Raw genomic sequence first — 15566 nt, 5'->3', positions numbered from 1 at the left:
ATTTAGTTTTGCTGATTGTTTCCTTCACTGTGCAGAAGACTTTGATTTTGATGAGGTCCCAATAGTTCATCTTTGCTTTTGTTTCCCTTGTCTCCGGAGACGTGTTGAGTAAGAAGCTGCTGCGGCCAAGGTCATAGAGGTTTTTGCCTGCTTTCTCCTCGAGGGTTCTGATGGCTTCCTGTCTTACATTGAGGTCTTTCATCCATTTTGAGTTTATTTTTTTTCATCGTTTATTTATTTTTGGGACAGAGAGAGACAGAGCATGAACGGGGGAGGGGCAGAGAGAGAGGGAGACACAGAATCGGAAACAGGCTCCAGGCTCTGAGCCATCAGCCCAGAGCCCGACGCGGGGCTCGAACTCACGGACCGCGAGATCGTGACCTGGCTGAAGTCGGACGCTTAACCGACTGCGCCACCCAGGCGCCCCATGAAAAAGTTTTTTTTTTTTTTTAATTTTTTAATGTTTATTTATTTTTGAGACAGAGAGACAGCATGAACGGGGGAGGGTCAGAGAGAGGGAGACACAGAACCTGAAGCCGGCTCCAGGCTCTGAGCTGTCAGCACAGAGCCCGACGCAGGGCTCGAACCCACGAACCCTGAGATCATGACCTGAGCCCAAGTCGGACGCTTAACCGACTGAGCCACCCAGGTGCCCCTAGAGTGCCCTTCTTGATGGGGACGTGCAGAGAAGGTGCAGGCGTGTTTGGGAACTGTCAGTGGCCGGAAAGAACTGTCCGCTGGCCGTCTGCACTGGCCTCACGTTCTTTGATTGGCTGGGTCCCTGCTTACCTTCCCGGCCAGTCTCCAAGCTCCTCCCGGTGGATGGTCCAGTGGATGAAGAGGAACAGCGGGGGAATGCGTAAGCCAGGAAGAACACTGACAGGTCGCAGAAGCTGGTCCAGCCGGAATGGGGTGCTGTATTAGCTCCCTAGGGGTGCCCTACACATCACCACACAGTGAGGGGCTCAGAAATCTATTTTCTCTTAATTCCGGAAGCCAGGAGTCCTCGATGACATGCTCCCTCTGGAGGCCCCGGGGGAGAACCCCTCCCGTGCCTTGTCTCCACGTTCCTTGGCAGGCACTGCCACCCTGATGTCTGTCTCTGTGGTCACACAGCCTCCTTCCTCGGTGTGGGCAGCTGTGTCCAAAGCTCCCAGTTCTGATACGAGTAGCAGTCGCTGGATTAGGGCCCACTCTAAAAATCCAGTGGGGGAAAAACAGAATAACGTAGAGTAGAATAGAATCGAATAGGAGAGAAACCCAGTGTGACCGCGTTGGAACTACATTTTAGTTCGAATCATCTTAATGGCATCTACAAAGATCCTATTTCCAAGTAAGGTCCTACTCTGAGGTTCTGCAGGCGTGAATTTTGGGGAGACACTACTCAACCCAGGAGGGATCTGAGTTGCTCTCTGCCTCGTGGTCCCAGGAAGACGACCCATCTGGTTCCCAACTGTGGGATTTTCCCCCTCCCTTCCTCCCTTCCTTCCTTCCTTGTCTCTCTCTCAAAAATAAACACTAAAAAAAAAAAAAAAAAAAAAAAAAAGAAATTCTTTCCAGCTGCATCCCATGTTTTACTTTTCTGTTGCTACATAAAAAACCACCCCGGTACTGGTGGCTCAGGACAATGACAGTCATTTATTTTGCTTTTGAATCTGCGACCTGGGCGGATCTCGGCAAGGACCCCTCACCTGCTCCGCGTGGCATCCGCCGGGGGGCTCGTGTGCAGGCCGATCATGCGTGTAGATGTGGGCTCGCGGCTGGGGGTCCCCATCCACACGGGCTCCTCCACGGCATGGCAGCTAGCTTCCAGGAGCATCACCCCAAGACCCCGAGAGACCAAAACCAGAAGACGCCAGTTTGGAAAGGCCCGGCTCAGACCTTTGGTGATTCTGTCCCATTCTGTCGAGCAGTCATGGAGGGGAGGGGTGGATACCCCACCTTTCTTTTCTCTTTAAGAGGGCTGCTGAACATCCTTGGGTTTTTTTTTTTGTTGTTGTTGTTTATTTTTGAGAGAGAGAAAGAGAGACAGAGCACAAGACGGGGAGGGGCAGAGAGAGAGAGGAAGACACAGAATCCGAAGCAGGCTCCAGGCTGAGTCATCAGCACAGAGCCCGACGCAGGGCTCGAACTCATGAACCGTGAGGTCGTGACCTGAGCCGAAGTCAGACGCTCAACAGACTGAGCCACCCAGGCGCCCTGGAAACCCCGCCTTTCAACAGGAGGGTGTCAAAGGTTCTCAGGGACATGTTCTCACATCACCACCCCCAGGAGGCCAGAGGAGCTGAAGCTGGCGCTTCTGTTTCTATTTCTCATTTCCTTCGGCACCCCTGCCCCTTCCTTAGGCCTCAAAGAGGGCCCTGGCGTGTCACATCGGCCAGGCGAGGGTGACAACACATGTGGAAAGCGACATGGATGGTTCCGTGTGCCAAACACTCACGTCAATACCCATTTTCAAATGGGAAGACTGAGGCCGATATGTTCCCGGGGGAAAGGGACGGAGGTGGGATTTTTTCCGTGGTCATCCGCTTGTATCCCCGTCCCCAGTCCTTAGTGACTTTGGGGACTATGAGCCATTCAGGCCCCTGCTGCCTGCATCCAGGCTTGGCTTCTAGACACCGGAGCCTCCGTTGCCTGATGCTTGGGGGCGGCCTCCCATTGACGGTGAATCGAACTGACACATAATTTGTACCTTGCGTACAAAGATGCGGTCATTGCCAGAAGAGGACCGAAACCAGCCATGAATAATTCCTGTGCTTTCAACAAAAACACCAATAAAATACAAGTTTGAATAAGTACTACTCAACCTACCCAGGCGTGAAGGGGAAAAGAGACACCTAAACTCATCCAGGCTGGGCTCCTGTGGGCGGAGGTGCTGGGGCCTTGCTCCTTGTGGAGGCTGATGGGTCTTGGCTCATGAGTGGGAGGCCAGTCACCTGGGATGGGGGGACCTTGCCTGGCTCTCCCCCTCCCCCGGGCCCAGCACGACACCTGGGAGCCAGGCAGGCCCTGCTGAGAAGTCTCTAGACCTCAACACAGGCTATTCTTTGGGCCTGGGATGTCTGTCTCTGCCTTCTCCGCCTAGCGAACTTCTATTCATCCTTGAAAACCCTACCCACATTGCGTCACTTCATGTGTTCATTGGGTGCACGTTCGCTGAGCTCTGCTGGGTTGAACGTGGGGGGGAGAATGATAACAAGGCAGGGGGCCTCCGGTGTGGGCTGTGTTGTGGACTGAATGTGTCCCCCGAAGTTCATCTGTTGGGATCCTAACCCCCAATGTGATGATATCGGGAGGGGAGGCTTTGGGGAGGTGATTCATTCCTGAAGGCGGAGCCCTCAGGAGTGGGATTAGTGTCCTCAAAAAAGAGGCCCCAGAGAGGCCTCTTGTCCCTTCAGCCGTGTGACCACACAGTGAGAAAACAGCCGTCTGTGAACCATGAAGCTGATTCTCCCCAAACACTGAGTCTGCTGAGGCCTTGATCTTGGACTTTCAGCCTCCAGAGCTGTGAGAGATACATGCCTGGTTGCTTGAGTGCTCGGCCTTTGTCACAGCAGCCCGAGCAGACTGACACGGGCCTCTAGGCTCTGAGGGGTGACTGACGAGTAGGAGACAGTTGTAAGAGGGGGGAAGGGGTCCCTGGGAGGAAACAGCGCGGTCAGAAGGATCCGGGTTCGGGGCGCCTGGGTGGCTCAGTCGGTTGAGCGTCCATCTTCGGCTCAGGTCATGATCTCAGGGTTCGTGGCTTTGAGCCCCGCATCGGGCTCTGTGCTGACAGCTCGGAGCCTGGAGCCTGCTTCGGATTCTGTGCCTCCCTCTCTCTTTGCCCCTCCCCTCTTACGCTCTGTCTCTCTCTCTCTCAAAAATAAACATTAAAAAAAAAAAAGACCCTTCTCATCACTGTTTCGCCACATAACCTCGGACAAGTCACCTCTACCTCCTGGGCCTCCGTGTCCGCGTCACGACAAGACCCTCCCGGTCTTGTTGCCCAGCTACCTTGTGGGCAACGGGGGCCCAGCTCTGCTCTGCGAGGGCCCTTGCAGAGTGTGGGACACTCAGGAGGAGGGTTGCTCCTCCTGGCTGAGGGTTGCCTGGGCCCCCCGTGCCTCGCTCGGGGGGGCCCCTGGAGTCACGGCGGCTCTGGGTTGCAACCCCTCAGGTCAGGGCACCCGGAAGGGAATGTGTGCCGAGGGGATGGGGTGGTTTGCCAGCGCTGCCCCTCCAGCACGAGCCCCAGTCTCCCCCTCTGCCTCCTGGGGCGCTGGAGGACCCCACTCCTTCTGAGGGAGCGGCCCCCCTTGTGTCCTGGTGATGGGATGGGGCAGGGGGCCAAGGGCCCAAGGTCGGTGCTGTGGGCTGAATCGTGTGCCCTGTGAAGACGTCTGGAAGTGCTGACCTCTGGCAGCTCAGGATGTGGCCTTATTTGGAAATAGGGTCATTGCAGGTGTAATCAGTTAGATGCGGTCCCACTGGAGCACGGCAGGCCTTTAATCAAATATGACTGGTGTCCTTATAAGAGGAGAACGCCACGTGAAGACAGACCCAGAGGGAAGGCAGCCGTGTGACCGTGGCAGCAGTGGCTGGGGGGACCCGGACTCACGCCCAGGAGGGCCGAGGGGCGCCGGTCTCCCCCAGACGCGGGAGAGAGGCTTGGGGCAGACTGTCCACCACAGCCCCCAAGAAAGAATCAACCTTGTTGACACCTTGATTTTGAACTCCTGAACCGTAAGAGAATAAGCGTCTGGTGTCTGAAGCCACCCAGTGAGTAGCTATTGGTCGTGACAGCGACAGGAGAGCCGTGCAGCTGGCTTCGGTCCTGTCCTGCTCAAGAAGCATCGGGGCAGTGGCTTGGGGACTGGGCTGGCCACAGCCCAGCTGTGAAGCCATCCTTTCCTGAGCACCTGCTCGGTACCCAGCCATCACCAGCCTCCGGAGGGAGTGAGGTGGCGGTCACCCTGCTGCATGGGCTCCCAGGCCCCCTTGGCTATCAGAACACCTGCCGGTGTTCAGAAAGACGAGGGCATCAGTCACCATCTGCACACTCAGCATAGGCATGCACCCGCCCTCCCCCTCTGATCCCGGGAAAGGAGTACGTTAGCCCCATTTCACAGACAGGCAAACTGAGGCTCAGAGAGGGAAGCGGCTTTGCCAACATCGCAAATGGGTGGCTGGCTCCACAGTCCAGACCGTTTTCTTCTGTGGTCATTCAAGCACCCACCAAGGAGGGCGGCCGGGCGGCGGGGGGGAAATAGAACTGAGTTCCAGTCCCAGCTCAGCCCCTCCTGCGCGTGACCTGGGCGGTCACGGAGCTCCCAGGCCTCGCTCACGCAGCCCGGAGGAGGCTCCTTTCTGCTCACACGTGTCGGCAGTGGATGCTGGCTGTGGGCGTGCCCTGGGCAGAGCCTTCTGTCCCCTGGAGAGACTACTGGGGGCCTCAGCATGTGGGTGGAGCTTCCTAAGTGCGTGGTGGCCTCGGGCAGTCCAGCTTCTCACCTGCTGGCTCAGGGTTCCACGCGAGCCTGGTGTCTCCTCTTCTGACCTCGCTTGGAAGCCACGTGGTGTCACTTGCGCGCATCTTGTTAGAGGACCACGCACCTGGAATGGGAGGAATGTCAGGGTCGCGCTGGAGCAGGGAGACTCTGCGTGGCCATTGTCAGGGGTTATAGCGTGTCAGAATGGCCACTCGGGAAGGCCGGGCCCCGTGTCCCATAGTGTGGTATTTGATCATCCGGAACTGGAACGGTGGCCCAGTGCGGGCAAGGGCGTCGAGCGCCACAGAGAAAGCGGGGGAGGGGTCAACAGGCAAACTGAGGCTGAGACAGGGAAGTGACTTTGCAAATGTCACTCGTCAAGTAGGCGGCAGAGTCAGAGTCGGGACTTGAACCCAGGAGAGGGGGAGGGGAAGGAGCACAAGGTCGGTGGCCGGTGGCCGTTGCGAGCACTGGGGCGACCTTCGGTGAGGGTCTGCCTCCGGAGCCAGGCCTCGGGATAAATCTGTGCAACGGCCATCCCTCAGGTCTGATTCGTCCTTGCCCCTGGAGGAGAGCTCGATGGGTAGAGGGCGCACTGCAGTCTGCGTTCTGCCCGGCTCTAGTCCTGTTTCTGTCAACTCTCACCACATCCCTTTGGGGAACTGCCTCTTTCTTGCTGCAGATCTGAGGTTGGCCATATCCCACCCCACAGACAAAGCCGGTGCTCCAAGGAGAGAGCAAGGCCAATGGCAAGGGAAGGAAAATGGAAGCGTTGGGGGAGAGTGAGGGGAGAGGCAGGGAGGGAGAAAGGGGGGGCGCCTGGTCCATCCGTGCCTGCCGCTGTTCTATTTCTGGCCTTTCTAGCTGTGGACCCCAGTATTTTATTTAAGATGGTCGGATACTGGGCACCTGGGGGTTCAGTTGTTAAGCATCTGTCTGGCTTGGGCTCAGGTCATGATCTCACGGTCTGTGAGTTCGAGCCCCGCGTCGGGCTCTGTGCTGACAGCTCAGAGCCTGGAGCCTGTTTCAGATTCTGTGTCTCCCTCTCTCTCTGCCCCTCTCCCCACTCACACTCTCTCTCCCTCTCTCAAAAAATAAATAAACATCAAAAAAAAAAAAAAAAAAAAAGGTTGGGTACCAAGTACTTACATCTGTTTCCTCCTCTAGACGGAGACCCTATCTGGTCTGGCCCCTGTGCTGCTCCGGGGCCCCCTGTTCCTCCTTGTCCTGTGCTCGCCACACTTAATGGTTCTTTGCTGACCAACTGTCCCACTCCCTGGACTGTGAGCTCCCTGAGGGCAGGACTCTGGGCCACCCTGTTTCCCACTTGACCGGGTGAGTACTTGTTAAACAAACTGGAGTGTGTGGCCCCAGGAAAACATTAACCACTAGAAGTGCAGGGACCGCCTGGGACAATCAGACGGCCTGGGTCAGCAGTGCCAAGGACAGAAACAAAGCAAACAACGATTAAAAACATTTGAAACGGGGGTGGGGGCGGGGGTGGCGCCTGGGTGGCTCAGTCGGTTGAGCATATGACTTCCCCTCAGGTCAGGATCTCGAGGTTCCTGAGTTCAAACCCTGCGTCGGGCTCTGTGCTGACAGCATGGAGCCTGCTTGGGATTCTCTCTCTCCCCCCCCCCCCACTGCTCCTCCCCCGCTCGTGCTCTTTCTCGAAATTAATAAACTTAAAAAAAAAAACAAAACATTAAAAACAGGCAAACTTGCACGGACATTCCTCTGAAGATCTACAAATGGCTAATGAGCACACAAAACGATGCTCACCACCCGTAATCATTAGGGAAATGCAAATCCAAACCACAGTGAGATACCACTGCACACCCGTTAGGATGGCGAGTTAAAAACCAAAAACACAACCTGCATATACGACGACAAGCGCTGGCGAGGACGCGAAGAACTCGGAACCCTGTGCGTTGTCGGTGGGAACGTAAGACGGTGCGTTTGCTATGGAAAACGGTACGGAGGTTCCTCCAAATAGCAAACATAAACATACCTCATGATCCGTAATTCCTTTTCTGGGTTTACACCCCAAAGAACTAGAAGCGGGGACTCGAAGAGAAATTTGTTTGCAGCAGCACTGTTCCCAGGGGCCAAAAGGTGGAACCCACGTGTCCATCCGCAGATGAACGGATACACAAAATGTGGTCCTAGCCGTACAATGAGGATATTATTCGGCCTTAAAAAGGAAGGCAGTTCTGGCACCTGCTTAACACGGACGAACCTCGAAGACATTATACTAAGTGAAATAAGCCAGACGCACAGGGACAAATACCGTAGGATTCCGCTTACGTGGGGCATTCAGGGGAGTCAAGTTCACAGAGACACAAAGCCGGAGGGTGGGTGCCAGGGGGGCTGGGGGAGGGGGTGGGAACTGCTTCATGGGGATGGAGTTTCGGTTTGAGATGAAAAAGTTGCAGCAATGGATGGTGGCGGCATGGGAATGGACTTAATGCCACCGAGCTCTGCACTCATAAATTGTTAAGGTGGCAAACTTCATGTCATGTATATTTAACCACAAGTTTTGTGTCTTTATTAGTTTGAGAGAGAGAAAGACAGAGTAGGAGTGAGGGGGCAGAGAGAGAGGGAGATACAGACTCCAAAGCAGGCTCCAGGCTCTGAGCTGTCAGCACAGAACCTGAGGCGGGGCTTGAACTCAGGAACTGCCAGCTTATGACCTGAGCCAAAGTTGGACGCCTAACCAATGGAGCCACCCAGGCGCCCCCAAAATAAAATCTTAAAAAAAAAGGTTAACAGATAGGGAGATGTCCCGTTCCAGCTGTGGTGGACATCACCCGTGCTCACCCGTCTTTGGTTTTCCTCTCCTTCCTGGGCACGGGGGACGGTGGCAGGGGGGGGGGTGGGGAGCCACCTTCCAGCACCATTGAGTTGGGTGTGGTCACGTGGGTGGGAAGCAGCGTGTAACATTTCTGGGCTCTGGCAATAAAACCCCAGTGCGGTGACCCTCCCTTCCCTGTGATTGTCTCAGATCGAGGTGAATTGAATCTAAGTGCTTGGGGGCCACATGGAGGTCAGCTGCCCTGGAGCATCGCCTAGGCTCAGAGCAAACAACCCGTCAGGGAGAATAGATTTGTATGCGTTGCGCTCAGCCTTTGAGATGGTGGGGATTTTTGTCACTGCGGGATAACCTACCTCGTTCTAACGGACACACGGGCTTGCCCCGAACCGCGGAAGATCTGGTACCCTTGGGGACCACTGGCCGGGACTGTGACACATTGCCCTCTCTAGATGCTTTCTGACTTTTGCTCATTTCTTTCCTGACTCCTGTGGGCACTTAAACGTGGGATGGTGTATAAGTGCGCTGGGGCCGCCGCGACAAAGGACCACAACGTGGGTGGCTGAAACAACCGAAATTCACGGTCTCTCAGTCCTGGAGGCCAGAAGCCCAAGGTCAAGGTGTGGGCAGAGTGGCTTCCTTTAGGGACTGTGAGGTCGTCTGGTTCAGGCCTCTCCCTTCGTCTCACGGATGGCCGGCCGTCTCTTGTCTTTTTAGCCTTCCCTCTGTATCTGTCTGTGACTCCTTTATATAAGGGCCCGGGGAATACTGGATTAGGGGCCCACCGTCCTCTAGGATGACCTCACCTTAACCACTTATATCTGCAAGGACACTGTTTCCAAACAAGGTCACGCTTTGAGGTAGTGGGGCTAGGACCCGAACATAGGAATTTGGGGGGTAATCAACCCACAGCAGATGGCCCCCAACAGGAGGGCTGGATGGAGCCGGGCCAGGTGAGCAGGGCTGGAAAGGGGAGTGTGAGGGAGCACCAGGAACTTCCGGCAGAAGGAACTGAGTGAGCAGGCCTTTCTGGCAGGGGTGGCTCTAGAAGATTCTTAAGAGGCTCCCTGTGGCCACAGAAGGTGTGGGAGTGCACGCGTGTGTGTTGGGTGCTGCCTCCCACTCATCTCCAGGGTGGAGACAGGCCAAGACACGCGGAGAAAGTGGAGAGAGGCAGGAAGGGGGCGCCTGTCAAGTTTGATCTTCAGGGTTTGTTTTCGACTTTATGCTGACTCTAGAAATGGATCCACATGGGGGTGGGGGCGAGAGAAAGGCAGAGAGGAGAGGGAAGCTTTCAAAGCTGTAGCCATGGGAAATGTTTTTATTTTCTGCTTGAAAGAAAATGCCAAAGAAGAATAAAAAAAAAAAAAAAAAGGGAGGAGGGAGGTGAAGAGAGACCCAGTGTGTGTGTGTGTGTGTGTGTGTGTGTGTGTGTGTACGCAAGTGCGTGTAAAAAAAAAACAGAGATAGAGGTCCTGGGAGCCACTCCCAGGAGACCTGGGAAGAAGGTGCTGCTGTCCCCTCCCTGGAGATGCCACCAAGGGTCATGGAGCACCAGTGAGGAGCACGGAAGGCCGAGAGCTGGGCAGAAACCTGTTTGGCTTGCTTGTTGCTACCCAGACTGGGTGACCTTAGGAAGATCACCCCATATCTCTGGGTTGCAGGGACCCTTTGGACTAGTGTGTCTCTGACCCGGGCACAGACGCAGAGGACAGATGGCATGTGCAAGCAGCAGCAAGAACACCTATTGGAGCACTCAGAGATTGGGGGTGTGTATGTGTGTGTCAGAAACCAGAAGACTCCAAGGGAGATGGGAATGATTCTCCAGGTGCGTCCTGAGCCAGAACCTACAGCAGGTATGGGGCACCCACGGCCGGCCGGCTCTCCTGAACTCCCGACCCGGCCCCCTCCAACCCTGGAATGTGGAATGTGCTCCCTACCCCAGGTCAAAAGGACTCCCACCGACCTCTGACCTCTGTCGCCCGCCCCTGGGGGATTGATGAGGAAGGGCTGTAAAGGGGGCAGCAGGATGGCTTAGCGTGGTTCCCTTGGTTCTCTGTTCTCGTAGCTGGTCAGTCAGGTCTGGGGCCCCCCATTTGTATCCCATCTCCTTGCCTGGCTTAGATGGCTGCCACTTCTTAGCCGTGGGAGCTCGTCCCTACTCCTTGGGGTTCTCATCTGTTAAATGGGCACTACGGTACCAAAGTCAGAGGGGCTGTCAAAGCTGGCATGACGCAGGGGCCAGTTTGCATCAAAAGAAATCTCCAAATTGGAAAAGAAGCAAACTGGGAGTTTTCTGCTACGGAAGGGGATGGGCGGGCCTGGGTCTGCAGGGGCAGAGCGGGTCAGGGTAGCAGGAGGGGACAGAGGTACCTCTGGGGTCAGGGCTGCGGTGGAAATTTGCTCCTGAGATGTGGACGCACACAGGCCCGCCGCGGAGGTGCCCGGGGCGGGCTTCAGAGGCCCCAACACAGCTGGAGACTGGCAACCGAAGTGAACCCCTAAAGACCAGGCAGGAGGCAGCCCCCCCCCCCAGGGCTCTGACTCCCCTCCACACGCGCTGCCAAGCCCTCCATTAGTCACCCTGGCACTGACATACATAAATCCATTAGTCACACCCGCACAAACTTGCCTGCAGACTACACCCAGGCACACCCAGACAAAGGAGGCCCCCAAAGATGCCTTGTTCATCCTAGAACAGTGCCTAAAACAGTGTGGGCGCCCACGCAATTAATGGGCAGGCGGTCAGCCTCCCCCAAAGCAACCAGCACCCACAATAACCCCTGCCAACCAGGCGCTTCCAGCCCCCCCAGATAACCACCGCCCCCCAATTCCAAACCTTCCCCCTACCCTCTGAGCACACAAGTACCACAATAACCGCCCACAAATGCCCTTGGCTATCCCTCTTCCGCCTCTCTCTGGAGTGGGGGGGGGGGGGGGGCGCGGCTGGCCCCGCGGCCCTCTCCCCACCGCTGTCCTCGGAGGGGTCTGAGCAGGAAAACCACTCCCCAAGGTCAGCAGAGCTCTTCAGCAGGCGGCCCCGGGAGCTGATTTATTGGCGGTTTATTTGGAGAAACGCTATCGCTCTCGGATTCCGGAGGGGGGAAAAAACACGCTCGTGGTGGACTTTAACCTTGGGCTGAAACCGCAGAGCTTTGTTTTCGGAGACGCTTCCTGGGGCGCCGCGGCGGGGGCCGGGGCCGAGGCGGGGAGGCACGGCCGGAATGCGGCTGGGCAGCCTCATCCGCTCCCGGGCGGCGGGGCGAGCGCTCGCATTCCTCTGGGCCCTGCCGAAGCCCTCGAGATCCTTCCGAATGTGCTTCTAGAAATTCTAGGAAGGAGCGAAGCTCCCACGGTACGATCGTTTCGGGCCGAGGTTTCCAAACCTTCCACCTCCGGCATCTGCCCCGGGGCCGTTGCAGTTGTGTCACTGGCACGGTGAGGGGGAGGTGCCTACGAGGGGGTGAAGGCCTCCCCCTTTCTCGGCTGTCCCCACCGAAGTCCCGAGCAAAGAGCAAAGACCATTTGGAGGTGATTGTCCCCGATCTGGCGCGCGGCCTGCTCTGCTCGGCTGATGCGAGGTACCCGCCAGAAGGCTTGTTCCCCGCCCCTCTGGCAAAGAGACAGACAATGCTGGTGACATTAAGAGTTATTATCGTAAATTCACCTTCTCTGGGTCTGCCCTCCGGGTGCTCCGTGACTGCTCAGGTAGAAAGACCACCACCCCTACCAGGCTGCCACCAGCGCTCCACCAATTCCTGCTTTCCCGATGGTTCGGCTATAAATGCCAAAGCTGGTGGCGGATAGGGGTGCCAACTGGGAGGCGAAAAGTCCAGGGTATACCTGGCATAAAGGGAGAAATGGGCTGGCGCGGGGTGGGGAGGTACACGAGCCCCCTCCGGGCCCGGCTGCCGCAGACACCCTGCTTGGTCCTCATCCCGCATGCACACACACACACACACACACACACACACACACACAAGCCCACCTCCCCTATATCGTGCGCCTGCAGAGGACTCTTGAGGGCAGAACGATGGCGTGGGATTAAAGCAGGGTCTTCGGAGAGGAGCAGCTGGCTGAGATCTGAAAAGGCACTCTGATCCTAACCCTGGCGTCACCCCTTAACGGTGCGGGAGTTGGGCTCAAGCAGGTGGCCGGGTGCCCATTCCAGCCTCAACGAACCTTCCTAGGAGTAAGTGCCTGGCCCCGGTACCCCTACCCCAGGCGGAGATCCAGTGAGGCCCGGGCAGCCTCAGGGGTCCAGCAACCACGGGGATGGAAGGCGGTGGCACAGAACGGGGCGAGGCTGTTCCCTCTCTTTGGCGAATGGGGACGCTCCGGCCTTGACTCCCCGCGCCGCTCCAGGGAACCCCAGGCCATGGCGGGGAAAGCAGGGCGCCCAGTGCAGCCCGGGATGCCAGGGCGGCCAGGAGCAGCGGCGTGTGAGCGACGGGAAGGAGGTCCCGCATGAAGATTTATGGCCGTATCCGGCCCCCTGTGCACCGAGCACGTCTCCGACCTCTCCGAGACAAACAGTGGAATGGAAGACCCGACCCGGGCCGGGGAAAGCGGCCAGGGCCGGAGGCGGAGCCGAGACGCGCCGGGATCCTCCGGGCCGAGCCTGCTGCTTCAGCCCTGGCTCTGCCCACCCAGCGCTCTTGTCCCTGCCGCGTTCGGGCTTGGGCGCCGCGTCCTTGGTCTTCCTGGAGGGTCGGGACCCCTCTTGGCTGGGCTGGCTGAACCTCGGCTCGGCGCCGAATCGTGGCTGAGCCAGTCGCAGCACCAGAGGGATGGCGAGAACGGATGTCCCGGGCGCAGCCTCTCCGGGTTTTCGCGGTGCCCGGGCCGGGAGCTCCCTGGTTGCCAGACCCGGGACCTGGAAAACTGGCGCTTTTAAGCCCCAGATCCGGCCAGGGCTTCCCGAGCCGGTGGCAGAGGCCGGCGAACGCTCGAGGTCCCTTTCACCAAGAAGCTGGCACAGCGAGGGAACTGAGGTCCCCACCGGGAAGGCGGTTTGGGGAGACGGGTGGTGGCGGCTCATATGTCTTCGCCTACGAAAGGATGTCCATTTTCTTCCCGGGAAGGGTAAGGGGAGAATGTATTCAGGCGGCCAGCAACACCAGGGTTCCAGAAAGAGTCGGGTTCAGCCCTGAAAAGAACAGAGTTGACCAAGGCGCGGGGCTGTGCCTCCACGACAAAGGCGCGGCCGAGGAGAACCGGACTCAAAGTTGGCCTGTCCTTTGGTTTTAAAACAAAGGGGAATAATTTTGTCAGTGGGGCCTCGTGCACGGAGCCGGAGGCCTAGAACACACAAAAGGCCTCGGCTCCGGCGGCCCAGGCTGGCCGTGGACAAGAGCGCGGGCCTGGGCAGGCTCTCCGGGAACTGAGGTTCAAGTTGCGAGGAGGTCCCCCCTCCAGCCGATTTTCCGCCCAGTCAGTACAAAACACACACACACACACACACACACACACACACACACTGCGTCAACACACTTTTTGGCCAAGGATCCCGCCGGGTAAACACAAGTATGTGGCGGGGGGGGGGGGGGGGGGGGGGGGGTGGGGAGAGAAGGGGGAGGCGGAAGATGGCGGCCAGACCCGGGCGGACCGCGGACCGGGCGCCTCCTACCCGCCCCGCGCAGGGCGCCCAGCCGGGCTTTGACGTCTCAGTGTGGTCCGCCGGAGCGGGCAGGGTGCTTCCGCACACCCCGAAGCTTGGCAAGGGATTCCCCAGAGGTGCCCAACGACCGGCGGCGGGGGTCTGCGAAGGAGCCCGGCTGCGCCCACCACTCGGCCTGGGATCCGTCCCCACCCCCCCCCCCCCCGCCCCAAGATGGCTCCCGGCCGCTGTTTACCCAGCGACTGCGGGGGCGCCGGGGCGCGGGGCCCGGCGGGCGGGGGCGAGGGGGGCGGCAAAGACTAGGGCGCGCACCGATCGGCCGGGGCGGGCGGCTCCTCGGCGGGGCCCGCTGCGCCCCCACGAACGCCGCGCTCGGAGAGCCGGCGCTGGCAGGCCGTCCTGCGCACCCCGCGGCCAGGACCCGGGAGCAGCTGCCTCCGTGTCCCCAGGCCCGGCGCCCGGCCGGGCTCCGGAGGCGACCCGCGCGGCCGCGGGTGTGAGTGTGTGCCGGGAGGGCGGCGCGAGGGGGCTGGGGCCCACAAAGGCCCAGGAGGAGGGGGCAGGCGGAGGGGGGGGGCGTCTCGCCTGCCCCGAACCTCGACCCTAATGAAATGCAGGCTCGGATCGCCACGCAGAGAAAGGCACATACTTGGAAAATGCAAACGCCATTGGCAAATGCAGGGCAAACAGGCAGAATTTTTATTAGCAACTAAATGATTTATGGCACACATACCCCGCCATCACAATTACGGCGTCTTGGAGCATCCAGGGGTGAAAACATTAAACATTTATAAAAATCGGCTTTGTTTTTTTCCGCCCCTCAAGTCCTTTGTATTCCCCACCTCAACTTTCTCAAGATATATTTTGCTTGAGCTATACGAAGATTAAAACAAAACAAAACATTCCAGATCAAGGGCGGGGATAATGGGGTGGGGATCAAGGTCTGGGCTCCGAATATTGGAGGGCAACCAGGGGGGTGGGGAAACGATGGGGGCTCAGGCGTGGGAGGGCTTATTAGGGACCCACAAAGGCTTTCGGATAAGGTTCAAGGATGCTAGGCGCCTACCCGGGCTGCGCCCCCACGCACAGCCCCTTCCCCCTGCCTTGGCTTCTAGCAGCCCCGCGCAGCTCAAATGCATTTATTTCTGCAGTCAACCCCCTCCCCCAAGGCACACAAGACACAATACCTCCTTTCTCTAACCCCCCTCTCCTCTCCGTCTTTGCTCCTGGCCGTTCCGGGGCCGCACCGGGAACCTCCCGCCGCCCCGGCCGCCACTGAGACCTTCGCGCGGACACCGCCGCTGTTCCCCTCGGCTCCGGCTATTTTCGTTCCTTTCTTTACTTCTCACTCCTCCCTCCTCCCCCTGCGGAGCTCCAGCTTCCAAAAGAGGGCAGCCTCGAAACCAGCGCAGAGGCTCCTGCAGGGCAACTTGAAACTGCCCTCAAGAGGCTGAACTTTTTTCCTCAAATTTATACTGGAATTAAATTAGACACCCCCAGTTCGCTTTCTCCAAGCCTACCCCTCCCCGTCCGTTTTCTTCTAAAAGTGGAGAAAAGAAAATAGAACGGACGGGCGCCAACTAGCTCATTCCCCCCCCTCCAGAAAAGTTGCTTAAAAATGGATTAAAAAAAAAAAAAAAAAACCCAGCGATGCGAAAACGCT

General features: G+C 58.0%; 1 protein-coding gene and 1 long non-coding RNA gene across 2 annotated transcripts in view; one reads left to right on the top strand and one right to left on the bottom strand.

Annotated features, from left to right (window-relative positions):
* FBXL18 (F-box and leucine rich repeat protein 18) overlaps window positions 1-14705 on the top strand; it is an 82051-nt gene extending 67346 nt beyond the window's left edge. The window contains exons 5-6 of the transcript XR_015245592.1: window positions 6639-6806; window positions 9948-14705. The gene's annotated coding sequence lies outside the window, so the exon portion shown is untranslated. The remainder of the gene's footprint in view (window positions 1-6638; window positions 6807-9947) is intronic.
* Window positions 234-10012, bottom strand: LOC147572873 (uncharacterized). Its single transcript, XR_015245593.1, has 3 exons — window positions 8292-10012; window positions 1692-5595; window positions 234-1195 (listed from the first exon to the last, which is right to left on the bottom strand). It is a non-coding gene; the product is annotated as an uncharacterized LOC147572873 (long non-coding RNA).
* Window positions 14706-15566: the final 861 nt, after the last annotated feature.

This window comes from Puma concolor, chromosome E3, assembly GCF_028749965.1.
Source record: "Puma concolor isolate L17-30 chromosome E3, mPumCon1.1.hap2, whole genome shotgun sequence".
Classification (NCBI taxonomy): domain Eukaryota; kingdom Metazoa; phylum Chordata; class Mammalia; order Carnivora; family Felidae; genus Puma; species Puma concolor.
Note: the sequence above shows the minus strand (reverse complement) of the source record. Positions and strands in the feature narration are given on the sequence as shown.